Source organism: Mastomys coucha, unplaced genomic scaffold, assembly GCF_008632895.1.
Source record: "Mastomys coucha isolate ucsf_1 unplaced genomic scaffold, UCSF_Mcou_1 pScaffold20, whole genome shotgun sequence".
NCBI classification, from domain to species: domain Eukaryota; kingdom Metazoa; phylum Chordata; class Mammalia; order Rodentia; family Muridae; genus Mastomys; species Mastomys coucha.
In genome coordinates, this window is record NW_022196903.1 from 83,032,495 (window position 1) to 83,044,043 (window position 11,549).

The 11,549-nt window shown below is 47.6% G+C and overlaps 1 protein-coding gene across 1 annotated transcript in view; it reads right to left on the minus strand.

The window, feature by feature from the left end:
* The window catches only part of Chchd6 (coiled-coil-helix-coiled-coil-helix domain containing 6), a 211,628-nt gene that overhangs the window by 45,876 nt on the left and 154,203 nt on the right, over positions 1–11,549 (minus strand). The gene's annotated exons all lie outside the window — the stretch shown is intronic.

Sequence of the window (11,549 nt, forward strand, 5' to 3'; positions counted from 1 at the left end):
TTTTTTTTTTTTGAGATAGGGTTTCTCTGTATAGGCCTGGCTACCCTGGAACTCACCAGGCTGGCCTTGAACTCAGAAATCCTCCTGCTTCTGCCTCCCAAGTGCTGGGATTAAAGGTGTGCGCCACCACTGCTCAGCTTCTAAGTCACTTTCATAAGCTACACCTGAGCCCACCCTCAGAGGCTGGTTACTGGTGAAGGCTGGGCATTGAGGGCACAGGGATTTTTAAAATGTTCTTCTCAGGGATGTTACTGTGAAGCTAAGGTCGAGAATCGCTTTTCTAAGGTCAGGGGACCCCAAGCTTGAGACATGAGCTTATATCCTAGGTCTTTCACTTACTATTGCTGTACCTTTAGGCAAGTTGCATAACTGTACTTCATCTTGGTTTCTTTAACTACTCAGAATGGCTAAAAACAACCTAGTAAGTTTTTCCCTCCTTCAAAGTAATACAAGAATCAGGGAGACCACAAAGGTGGAGGACACTGTACATCTGATCCAGCTGCACATAAGGTCACACAGAAGACTTACTCAACCAACTGTTCCTCCTCAAGAAAGGAAGTGATCCCCAAATTCTGCTTGCACTGTTGAGAAAAAGCCCAAGTCCCAGAGAAGGATATTAGTCTGAGATGGAGTCTGGAGCCCACTTTCTCCTCTTGCATGCTAGACATGTTAGGATGTGCCAGATCCCCACAGCTCATGGGCTGAGTAGATGGGCTTCAACTATGTTAGAATATTCTAAAACCTTTCAGACATAGGATCCAGCTAGAAGAAGTAGGCTACTGGGAGCAAGTCCTTGTCCCTTCCCATTTCCCTCTTCTGCTTCCTGTTTGTCAAGGAGTGAAAAGCAGCCTTCACCACAAAATGTTCTGCTCAAACACATGGGGCCAAGTGACCATGGACTAAATCCTCCAGTCACTGAAGGAGAAAATCCACCTTAAGTTTTTTATGCTAGGCGTTTTGGTCATAGCCATACAGTATCCAATATAATGACTCTTAAGAGACTATGAGCTTTCAGGGTGGGTCTACCTGAGTAAATCTAATCTTCATGCCTTTTCTGCCCCTCTTGAGAATTCTCAATTTCCTTTGGGGAATCCATATGGTTTTACAGAGTGTAAGACTGTTGTGGAGTGCCCAAGGTCAGGCATCCAGTGTATCAATACCCTGGTCACCAGGATGGTGAGTAGCCAATAATGGTCTGGTCTAGATAAACTAAACAAGATGCCTGCTGGAATTCTAACACACACAGCACAACTTATGAAGTGAACTGTGTGCCCCCCATCCCAGCTCTGATTATTTGTTATCATATAACCTTACTAGAAAATAAAGGTCATTATAGATGCAATTAGCTCCATGAAGTCCTACTGGAGAAGGGTGATCCCATCTAGAATGACTGGTATCATTATGAGAAGTGGAGATTTGGTTATGAGAGACACATTCACAGGGAAATTGTCACATGAAAACTGGAGCTGCACATTCACAAGCCAAGAGAGTACCAGAGTGGAGAGGAGATCTAAAGTAGACCGTCTCTAGCATTTTGAGAGGCAGCATCATCTTCCACATCTTGACTTGCAGCTGCCAGGCTCAGGAGTCACACATGATGCAATTAGCTTTGTATCTGAGACACTCAGCTTGGGTCCCCTGTTCTGGGAGTTCTAGCAAATACAGACCCTCCTTGCTGCCACTGGAGACATCATTTACCACTTAAGTGATGGGGATGCAATAGTACCTCCCAAATATCAGGAACTGGCTCATCAAGGACCACACTGACCCAGGGGCCTATGGGCTAGAAGGGGACAGACAAGGTAAGCTGGCAGGGAAGGGAGTTTACCACTGCACAACAGATTAGAAGGGACCATCTCCAATGTGTTGAGACTTAAGTGATAAAGAAAGAAGAGAGAGAGAGAAAAAAAGTCAAGCAATCAGGGCTTAGAAAGGCTGCTTCTTCACTTGTTATCTCTAATGCCATGTGGAGCCAAGCAGCCCAGGCTTGGCAGGCCTGTTCCAGCTCTTGCTACCACATGACTATGTGGAGTTGGGAAAGCCAGGCTCAGTGGACTTGCTCCCTTACCTGCTACCTGGATATCTGTGTGCAAGAAGTGTGGCTGCTTATCAGGGGAGAGGGCATGCTGCCCAGCACAATGCCTGGCATATTCAAGTGCTCTGTGTATTGATAATCATGTGTTAACTAGTAACTTTCTAGTTGAGGAGAAAGGGGATCTCAAACAAGCAAGTAGCAGACAAAGCAAGCTTTCCTGCTGAGGAGGAGCTGTCTGGCTCTAGTCCCCAGTCTGCCTACTATGTGTCTGGAGAGTAAGCCCATCAGGAAGTGAACTGAGCTGGAGAGGTGCTGGGTTTAGTGCTGAAGTGTGGACCTGAGGAACCTGGCCTGAAGCTTCTAGGGGCTATCAGAGCACATCCACAAAGTGTCATCCTGACAGCTGTTCTGGAGGGAGCTCTCCATGTACTTCCCACACTGCGATCCTCATTGAAACATAAGGCAGACTCTGTGTCTCCTCCTACAAAGACTGAGGTTACTGCTTTCCTTTAGGGTACCAAGAGTACTAATTACATAGGACAGTCCACACAAAAAAAGTTCCATGCTCATGTTCCTCCAGATGGAGGAAATGAGGTATGGAGGGCACCTCCAGCACTGGCCTTATGGGGATGCACTGGGAAAAGGTCAGAATGGCTAGAGGGTCTCATCACCTAATACATGAGACCTCATTAAGATCTCCCACCAGCGGCCAGGGCTGGATGAGAAGAGATTCCGACAGACAAACCTGCACAAGTCCCAGAACCTGTGAGCAGCAGAGGCAAGGTGAAAATCCGGGTCCGTGTAGCTCTCCATGCCATCCCCTGTGCCACCCCTATTACACAATAGTGAACAAGTCCTTCAGTAAAAAGTCGGAGAGGAATAGGGACAGGATGAGTCACCTGAGGAGCAAGTGTGCTCTGTTCCTAATATCTGTTAGAGGAACAGTGTCTCCAGTACATTAACCAGTGTTGCTGCTGTGTTAATCCAGGAGAAGAAGAAAAAGACATGAGGGTTGCTATGCAAAGACAACATGACACTCTTATGAGAAGAACCTCACACATATCACGGCCCACAGACATGCAGGACAGTCAATGGCACTGAAACACAGCCAGCCTCCATGGGAAAGATGCCAGCCTGCTCAAGCAGCATCTCATGCATCTGTAGTACCTCTGGTCCTGGCAGCAGATCTCATATACCAAACAGGGCCTCCCCACACGGAGGCTCTGCTCCCTCACCCTTTCCTCCAGCTGCCAGTGACACTATGCTTAGCCTGGGAGGAAGCCTATTTGGGCAACCCGCTGGGAGGAAAGCCATCATGGCAACTTCTGTGGCAGTGGGCAGGTACTCCTAACTATGGTGTACTGTGGGAAGCATGGTAAGGTAGGAGGGTCTTGGAGAGGATGTCCATGAAACAAGCAGCGTGTGCTGGGGGCACAGAGCTCACTTCTCTGAGAACATGCTAGCTGATCACCATCCCGGTCTGCTCAGCAACCCAGACAGTGACTCAGCTAAGTGTATCTTTTAAGGTGACCCTGAACCCATAGGAGCAGCAATTCCCAGCCTAGCCAGTGTTCTATGAGCATGCCTAAGAAAATGAGATGAGCCAACCAGATTTCCAGAGAGATAAACAGAGAAGTCCAATAATAATGGAGGTGACACAAGAGATAGCCATGTGGTCAGGGTCAAGGTAAACCAAAGCCAATCAAGAGAAGTGCTGAAGAAGCCAGAGAAAGCAGATGACACAAGGCAGTGGTGAGAGGACACAGTCTAGTACAGAGGAGAATCAGGGCTGGTCTCTTCACTCCTAAGATAAACTTCCACTTCTGGGGCAAAGGACTTCAATCTAACAAATGCACTTTCAGTCAAGTCCCCATGAGGAGAGGGGAGCTAGCACACACCCTCCAGGGTCCAGGGGGGAAAAGCCTGACATGCCTGAGGCAAAGAAGGATAAAATTGCTTTGAAATTGCCTCTTTTATCTTGAAATGTAACTTGAATTTTCTGTGCTATTCCATAATATCAGTGTTTGCTTTAATATAAAAATAGCATTTCTCTCCTTTCAAAGCTTTGTGTCAATTGGATGTACCAGGAAGACATGCCCTTTCAGGTCTGTGGTTTCACATCCCATATCCCCGGGGTGGGAACACATACTGATGATGGACAAGTACCTGGGGGAACAAGCTGGGCCAATGACTTGTACCCATAAATTAGGAACCAGAGGGCTCTGCTGCATACAAATGGCCTGGATACGACAGTTTAGGGCCAACAGACCCACCTCAAACCTGGCAACCATGCAGCTCTGAGCAACCTATGGTTCTTAGGCTATGGCTTAGCCTTGCTCCCTCCAAGCTATGCCATGTGGGTCAATGCCAGAAGGCACAGTAGTGTGTGGGGATAAAGCCAGGAAACAGCAAAGGACAATGTATGGAGAAAGGAGCCACACCTTCCTGCCAATATGTCCTTCAAAAACTACAGAAGAGTACAGCAAAGACCCAGTGGCTTACAGAAGAATGCCAGTCTTCCAGACAATGGTGAGTTCTGTTGATTAGGACAGGTATGGGAGACCCATGCTCATGCAGCCCACAGGACCTTCAGACAGAATCCTATAGGCCCCCTTTCAGCATGTGCAGAGGGCAGCTAAGCCTTCTTCACTCCCTTCTTTCCTCCCTGCTGCAAATGGGCAACTGGCTATTGTCACTCCTACTTGTTAGTTCCAGTGCTGGCCCCGGTGAGGTCTTTCTAGAGGACTCTCAGAGGAATCTATTTCTCTCCCTAATACATTGTACCCTCTGGCAAGTCACCTCAGTCCTCCAGGCTCTAACAAAATGAGGCAATTAGATCACATTGATTTGGAAGTTCTTTCCAGTTTGAAGAATTTATTATTTTAGCTAGGTTACAGCTAACAAGAATGAGAAAGGTTTCTCCATCCCAACAGAAAGAACTGTAAGACATATTATTAAAGTAGAAAAAAGCAAGTTGCAGAACAATACAGTGTGATTCCATGTGGGTAAAATATATACTTGAATATGCATTAAAATTTTTGAAAGATATGCAAGAAAGCACTGAGAAAGGTAACTCTCTGGCAAGTGGGATAGGGGCTGACACAAAGGCTGGGCTCAGTTCTACAATGGCTTGAGTGTTGGACTGTGTGCAGATATGACTTTTAAATGAAATAAATAAAAGCAGAGAGAATACCTATCACCACATGTGTTCTGGCAGGCCTCCCCATTTCTACTTGTGATCTCTCATGCTGGAAGCTTGTATGGCCCTTTGTTTTGCATAGACAGGAATCTTAGGATAACTGTCTCCTGAGAGGCTTCATTCAGCATCGATGGAAACAGATGCAGAAACCTACAGTCAAACATCAGAAAGAGCTCAGGGAGTCTTGTGGAAGAGTGGAGGATAGAAGTGAGCAAGCCAGAGGGGTCAAGGACACCACAAGAAAACCTACAGAGTCAACTAACCTGGACCCATGGGGGGCTCACAGAGACTGAACCACCAACTAAAGAGCGTGTAGAGGTTGGATCTAGACCCCTACGTATTTGTAGTAGATGTGTAGCTTGATCTTCATGTGGGTCCCCTAACAATTGGAGCTAGGTCTGTTTATGACTTTGTTGGCTGACATTGGATCCCCTTCCCCTAACTAGACTGCCTGATTGGGCCTCAGTGGGAGAGGATATGCTTAGTCCTGCTGGGACTAGATGTCCCAAACCAGGGTGGAACCCAAGGGAGACTTCCCCTTCTCTGAGCAGAAATGGGGTAATGAGGGAAAGTATTTGTAAGGGTGGAACTAGGAGGAGAGAAGGGAGTGGGGGATGTGATTGGTATGTAAAATGAATGAATAAACTATTACAAAAAATAAAATAAAGAGGCTTGGGTTGCCCAATACAGCAGACAAGCTAAGCTGCTCAGCTTCAGAGGTATTGCTCCCGTGGACTGCAAGCCCTCAGAAGCCTTCAGGACTCCCTGTTTAATATTGAGAAGAAGCCAGTCCCAGAGGGAGTTAGGACCTTATGCATCTCCCCCAGTTTGTGTTTCAGGGAAGGGAACTCAAACAAAGGTACATAGCAGGGTGGGACACTGGAGTGTGCCTTGGACATTTTAGGGGAAAGTGGCTGAGGAATCACTGTGACTTGGTGAGAGGAAGGATTTGGCAAGGTGAGACAGGAAATATAATGGAGTGGCAGCCAAGCACAGGCCTCCCAAATCCATCTAGCTCTCCCAAGGTGGTCCTGGAAGGCTTTGTTTACTTCTCTCTCCTGGGTTACCTACTTTTGTCATTGTAACCACAATATCTGACAGAAACCACTTAAGGAAAGATTGAGTTCAGTTTATGGTTTCCATTTTAAAGGAGGAAGGCAGAGAGGATAACAGCTTCCCAGGAATCAGGTAATAGGGCCTGATGTGACACACTCTGAAAGGTCTGACTCCTGGGGAACTATTTCCTCTAGGCCAGGACACAACTTCCCAAAGACTGTGCCACTAGCTGGGGACAAGTACTGACCACATGAACCCAGGGAGACATTTCAGGTTCAACTCTCACACTCAGTAATGGAGATGGTGCCTAACAAACAGCAGAGCCCCAGGCCAGATCAGCAGTTGTTCTCTGCTGTTCCCTAACCCTCTGAATGTGGGGATACCTGGATCCCTATACACACTACAGCGGGAACAGTCTGCTTTCCCCACAGAGCTAACGTAACTATTTGAGTGGATTCTCTTCAGGCCCAGAACAGAGCCATGCTGGACACTAAAATGGGCACAGCGTCTTCACTCTGCAGCAGGGGTCTGGCCCCTCAAGTCAATCTTTCATCTATGTCCTTCAGGGGGCTTCAGTATCTGTCCCCAGAGAGCTTTGCTAACTCTGCATCTTCCTGTCTCCCTCCTCAGCCTTGCTCACTGTATGGCATTACTTCATTTTTTGGTAATAATAGTAATATTGATAATAATAACAGAACAGGACTGACTGTATTAATGGCCTTCAGAACAATTCCTGAGCAAGACTCGAGAGCTGTTAGGCATGCTTTAACATCTGTCTCGACCTCATTCAAGGTAGGCCAGCACAGGAAGCTGCATCACCAGCCCACAGGGTGGGTGAAACGAAGTGGAGAATATGAATGAGTTACTCAGGGCCAGCAGACAACCTCGGCAACAGAGCAGGGGACGACACTCCCATCCCAGGAATCAGATCATTACACATTGCTCTGTCAGAGCTTAGAGATCACTCAATTAAATACAAATCAGCTGAAGTGACGTTCAAGCAGTAAGAGCTATTTGAGAAAGGGAAAGTCAGTCCCAATGAGCACTACTTCCAGCTGAGACACAGGAAGGCTGAAGTATGGGTCAAGGGACGAATATGTGGCCTTACAGCAGAGGGCTTGAGCTTGGCTTGGATCTCAGAGGAGTCAGTATGACAGACAGGTCCTGAGGCAGGTGGTAACAGGAGCAGAAGGTTTCTAAACTCATGTCTCATGGAAGTAAAACCAGGAGGTCAGAGGCTAGGGAAGCAGGGCTAATGCAGGGAGACAGGGGCATGGATGTCACCATGACTGGTTATATTAATTGTCAACTTGACAGGACCCATAATCACCTTAGTGACAAATCTCTGGGCAGGTTTGTGCATAATTTTCTAGATTAGGTTAATCATGGTTTATAGATCCACCCTAAATGTGAACAATATCCTCTCATGCACTGAGATCCATGGGAATGATGAATAAAAAGAGAGTGAGCTGAGCACCAGAATTCATCTCTGCTTGACAGTGAATGGCATGGGACCAGTGGACTTACTCTCATGTCGCTGTGCCATCTTGGCCATGAGACACCATACCTTCACGCTATGGGCCAAAATAAATCCATCCTGCCTTAATTTGCTTTGGTGAGATATTTTGTTAAAGCAATAAGAAAACTGATACTGTCATCTCCAGATTAGATGTGGACTAGGGACATATTGTGATAAGAATTCCATGGGCCAGGTCTGTAGTCCAAAGCAGTAAACCATATTATGAGCTGGGAACCCCGGGAGAGTCAGGGGCTTTTTCTGGGGATACTGTAGATGAATATTCTAGACAGCTTTGAAGGCAGGGATGGTGTCCATTGATGAAGGCCAGCTTGGCTATGATACTGTTGTGGCTTCTGGTCCCAGGTTTCAGTTCAGTCTCTTTAGACACTGCAATTATGTCATGAGAGACTTCCAGGCTATATAGCCCAGGTGTGGAGGTGGCCCCAAGGTCACCATGGCAGTCCTTTGAGGGAGGAGTGGCCACAAGCATAGAGAATACCCCTCATATTTGGCTCTGAATAGAGGACTGGGGTCCACATGAGAAAAGAGATAACTATGCAGGGTATAGGTTTTTCTGGGTGAAATAGCTGCCCTGAGGGCTCCAAGGTGCTCTGGGGACATCTGCAGGTCTTCTCAGAAGGTCTTACCTAACCAATGTGTCTTCATTTCAGGGTGGGATGATTTTGCTGCTCCCAAGGCCTTGAGGGATGTGGTGCACCTGTATCATTCAGTATAAATCACTTGCTATTCAGGATGTAGCCACCTGAAATGTTGCTGAGCCCAAGCCCCTACTCTACTTAGCACACCACAGCAAGCCTTGTCCTGCTGGGGATACTCTTTATCCAGAAGTCTAAAGCATTTTCAATATTCTTAAAAACTATTTCCTCTCAGAGCTGATGAATCCTGGGTCTCTTGTTTCCTCAGTTCCAAGAAAACCCACCCCACTGCTGAGCAGCTGGTATATGAACCAGAAAGCCCCCTAAAGCTAGCATGCCTTTGGGGCCAGTATATTTCCCTTACTGGCCTCTCTGTGCAGGCTAGGCAGGTCATAGGGAAAACAGTGGCAGCTGTAGCATGGGCACCTGTACAAACAGCTTGCCAGTCAGTGGCCTGTGAACTGCCCACTTGGAGCAGCAGGTGTGGCTTCTTTGCAAGCTTCTGCATCCACATGAGTGGCAAACTGTGAACAGAGGAGCAGGGCCCAACTGGCTATACCCCTCCTTCCATGAGCACTTTCTGTGGACCTAGTTGGAGACTTCAGACCAGGCAGCAGGCCGATTGCCGGGTTGCTGTGGCAACCGGCTTCTTCACATAAATGATGTTCTTGACACAGGGCTCAGCCGTAGAGAATTGCAAGTTGGAGGTGAAAAAAAGACAGAAGGAAAGCAGGTGCATAGCAGGGTACATGGAAGTACCCATCAAAAAGGGCCACTGAGTCACAGGGATGAGGCTGGAATGCTGTGTTTCCACCACATGGAGGAACTGGTTGATAGCTGCTCTAATGGGCACCTGCCAGGACAGGGACTCAGCAGAAGGCTGGACTACACAGTCTAACAGAGCTGTGGTCAGGGTTTGTTGGCACCAACAAGTCCAAGTTTCCTGGGCAGTAGGTTCTCAAACTGCTTGAAGCCCATACTAGGTCACCCCTGGGGACACAGCAGCGGAGGGGCTTGTCTTCTGCAAGATATTAAGGAACACAATGGCATGTGGCTTCCAGCCAAGTCCAGGCCCCTTGGTGCCCTCGGCTGCTCTACCTGGACCCTTTCCTCCTGACATGACACCAGCTCTGCTTCACTGGACGACCCAGCCTCTTCTCCATGTTCTCAGCAAGACCAATCCCTAGACCTTCTTTATGAGCTGCTATCACATTGTCTTCTTCAAGAAGTCTTCTCTGGCTGGACAGAACCAGCCAGCCACTCTGGCCTGTCAGATTCTGGCCACAGATGTGACCTGATTACTTTCATTAGGCTGTGAGAGCCTCCCCAGAGTAAGAACCCAGTTGTCCCTAAACCTGACCAGGGAAGGGATGGACTATGCCTATGGAGATGATAACCATGAAAGACTACTCACAGGGACAAGGGGTTGGTTTGCCGGCTCTCTTCCTGGAGAAAAAGACCAGGAGAATCCCAGGGTTACATGTGAAGCCATGAAGGTTACATGAAAAGGATGGACACAGCTTGCTCTGCCATCAAAAATAAGCACCTGGCTTGGGATGCAGGTCAGAAAGGTTTTTTTTTCTCTCTCTATCATTCTTTTATGTTTACTCGCAGAGGAGAGGGGTCCCTTCCCTATCCCTGTGTGTGACTGCTCAGTGACTTTCCCATTAACATTCAGAGCACATCTGCGGCTACTGCAGTGTGGTCATTCTCAGAAAACCTTTAACTTTTGAAACCTCTGTTTGGAGGGGTCATGCCCTTTAAACTGGGTACTGGGGGAGAAAGCCAAGGCCAAGGGCACAGGAGTGTGCTGCCCTGGAGAGGTGGGCACAGTGGTATGCAGGCTTTTTTTCTGTAGGGTACCTGATCCTAGAGGTAGACCATCAGGCCACACATAGCCCCATTCCTCAATCTGCAGCCTCTATAGGCATAGGCAAGAGTCCCAGTATTTCCCAAGGGCTGCATCACTTCCTCAGCCCCAAAGATGCAGGGCTTGTCCTGCTTGTTGGAGGTTGTCTAGCCCTCTTCGGGGGGTGGACAGGAAATGCCATCCCACAAAACCCAGCAGGCTGTGGAGTGGGCAGAGTGGTGAGAACATCTTCTTGTTTCATCACTATTAACTGGAACATAGCCATGGCAGGGCCCAGCTGACTCAAGAAGGAATGGCTCAGTGGTAAACACAGGGGACAGCTCCCATCCATGTGCAAGGTCTGCAGCTAGATGAGTGATTAGCTATTTATCAGTTATGGTTAGATTCAGCCACAGATAACAGAGAGCTTGTAGCAATAGTGGTTCTAACCACAGATAATCTCTGCTCTCTCCACAAGAAGTCAACACACAGGCCCTGTGGTAGCATGCTGACCCTTCAGGCAGCATGGCCTCCAGCTGCATACCCGTATGACTAACTTCAGCAAGTCCTGAACACACATCCAATTCTGCTAGCCAGAGGAAGCCAATGGCCCATAATCAGCAGTACCTCGCTCCTGTGCCTCTGGCTTAAATAAGGTTGTGTGGGCCCCTGGATGGCAGAGAGGCTAGCAAGTGGTTCTGAGCAATATTCTCTCTCAGCTTCCACAGATGAGTGAGAACACATAGTTTCTACCCTCTGGTATCTGGTTTGATTCACTTGATGTGATGCAGCCAGAATGGAGAGCTATCACCCATGGAAGCACACATTTTATGCCCTCCGTAATTCTGGAGTGTAAATGGCTCCAAACCAAAGGGCTTGGGAACTAAACTTTGGACATTCTCCTGAGGCAGGCTACTGGTTCTTTATTCCTAGAGCATGGAGAACAGGGGTACCAAGCAGTGTTCATGGAAGCCTGGGGAATAAGGTAAAAATAAAGTATCAAGGTGGGCCCTTCACATGGACTCTTAAAAATTTTTACTGATTGATTTATTGAGTGATTGATGTTGTGTGTGTGTGTGTGTGTGTGTGTGTGTGTGTGTGTAGGTCAGATGTCAACTATTGGAAGTCAATTCTCTATGGATTCTTAAGATCAAATTCATGTCATCAACAGGCTGGTGGCAAAGTACCCTTACCTGTTAGGCCTTGTAACAGGATTTTTGACATTGATTCTTTTT